Genomic DNA, 2,758 nt, shown 5'->3' on the forward strand with positions numbered 1-2,758 from the left:
AACGACGGTTATGACAAAACAGTTGATATGAAATACCAATGATAAAAGGTCGAATTATAGTTTAAAAGAAAAACATAAAACCAGTGACATGTAAAAATACGGAACCCAAAGGTCAAAACATTTATGAATAAAAATTAATAAGAATAAAATGTATTTTTATATAGACAATAAAATAGATATTGATTGATAAAAGAAAATGGATTATGGGTGCTTTAATAAATTAACTATTTGGGAATAGGCTAGGGCATAAAATAAATAAATATGGTTTTGTTTATTTATGTTGTTCTTTGCTGACCGCACCCCCCGACAAACTTCTTCAAGTATTAATCATTAAGGATGAAAACGGCAATTATTGATTCTTTTTGATAACAAAGTATTACCAAATAACTTTATATTTTTTTAAATTTTGGAAAATGAACGAAACGCACACCATTCAATGCAAAAAATCATAATTCACAAGGGCAGGTATGGAGATGCCACAGTTTCTATTTTACAAATTAAATACCAAAATAAAGATTTAAAAGGAATAAAATAGTGGAATTATTTATTTAATTTTATATTCAGTATGATCGGCAGAATAGGTACTGGTAAACGAGACATTTACATAATCCGACTACTCAGATATTATTATTACGTAACCAGGAAACGAAACATTGGTAGAAAATAATAAAATTATTTATATGATTTTGATAAGTATAATATATACCTATAAATGTTCTAATACTTAAAGCAACTCCTCATTTTCTTGATAAGTGTGAAAAGCGATAGTGTTTCATAATGCACTAAGTAGAGGGCGTGAGCTCTGAATACGTGAATAGGAGCCTTGCTATTGATGCATGTCGTAGCTTATTCAACCCAAGCTTTGACTGGTTTGGAAACCTGAGGCAATCCATCTAATACATCCCGGATTACTCCAACATGAATAAATAATTTTTACGTTTATTTATTTATAAAACCATTATTTATTTCATCCAAAGATTTTAGAGTGTCTCCATATCACGCCATAATTTAAGCAAATGTAAGATGTATTTATTGCTAGTATATAATAATGACTTTTCTATTTTGCATAATTACAATATTTTTTATATTTACAGTAATTATGATATTAGATAGGTTGTTTCGTAAATTCTAGCCAAAATTTGCCGTTCTCTTTGCGTCGGAAGAGCAATAAAGAATTTTCTCGCTCCGACCAACTGCATATCATGTTTTGAGGAGACTTAAGATAGTTAAATAGAGCAATATTTTAAAAACTCCCGAAATTGAAAAGTGGCGTGAATTGCATCTTCCACCCTCCGGGGTAGCCTTACTTATCTTAGGTTTGAAACAGACGCTTACAGTCTCTTACATATAATAACACAAAAATATTAGAAGGCAATCCGCCCCACTAAGACACTTTTTTTTCTTACCTCCTTTATTAAACAGATAATATGTATTAATAAATAACAGGCTGGGTCCGGGGAGACTACAATGACAACCTGGAAGCGACTGTCCTTCATCACTTTTGAAATATTTACTTGAAACGAGAAGAGAAGACTTAAGATAGTTCAATCGAGCATGATTTAGAAAGATTAGAAGTAGCCCTTTACGGAGGGAAAGTCTTGGGATTCCATTTAGCTAATTTCAACTTCAAATGTAAAAGTATAACATCTTGAGAAATGAGTTTATATCAGTAGTAAATTTCCAGTTATATTTTATTTCTATGACCATATTATATTGTGAAATATTTAATTTTTTGATGCCTTGTGGTATAAAAATATAACAGATTATGTACACAATTAAGACATAATATGTTATAGAAAAAAAAAAAAAAAAAAAGTGAAGAAATTAGGACTCCTTGGTTGCTCCTAAATTCCTTCCAGGCAACATCTCGTGCTATTAGCTCTTCGATTATAAGAGCTGTGAAGGTTTGGAAAAAAAAAAGTTTGAGAAATACAAGATAAACGTTTAGATGAAAATTATTTAACCCTTATATTATATTGGAAGACGGTCTGGGTGACCGTTAATTAATAAAGATATCAAAATAAAACTATTTATTGTCAACCAATGTTTAGTCCCAATTTGGAGGGCTTCGTCAGTGCTGTCTGATTGAAACGGAAATGATGAGTCAAAACATCGGTTAACGATAAATAGTTTTATTTTACTATTTTGATTCCTTTATCGAACTATCTTTCTACAATCTACTTCATACGGTCTTCTTCAATCTTCTTCCAATATGAATCAACAAACGCGGATTCGTCCGCTCCGTTTTAAGCTGACAGCCCTGACGAAGCCTACCAAAGTTGGCGAAACGTTGGTTAACCAAAAATAGGTTTTTATTACTATTTTAATGCCTTTATTGACCGACTATCTTCCTATATCGAAGACTATGGACTGCTACGTTTATTTACTTTATAAATTTACCACTGGTAAAGGAAATAGGAAATTATAATCAACTAAAAAATGCTTTCGAGGATCCATATGATCTCCAAATTAAACTCCATATTAAAAATAATAATGAATACCGTTCTTTTGTACACTATTTATAAAAACCTCTCGTTCTCCAAAATTCGAACCGTTTTGGAAGTAAGCAGAGTTTATTTTAAATTATTCATACAATAATAACTCCATAAAAAAAAAAGTGTGGAGGATAGCTCCGTCACTAAGTTTTTGATGATGTAATTGTTTCGTTTGAGTTATAGTAATCGTAAAAAAAATAGAAATCTCTAAAATACACTCCTCTGTCACAACTAAATTAACATAGCATTCACTGCAATTCTTA

The sequence above is a fragment of the Halyomorpha halys genome, unplaced genomic scaffold (assembly GCF_000696795.3).
Source record: "Halyomorpha halys isolate HHAL.00 unplaced genomic scaffold, Hhal_1.1 Scaffold939.1, whole genome shotgun sequence".
Classification (NCBI taxonomy): Eukaryota; Metazoa; Arthropoda; class Insecta; order Hemiptera; family Pentatomidae; genus Halyomorpha; species Halyomorpha halys.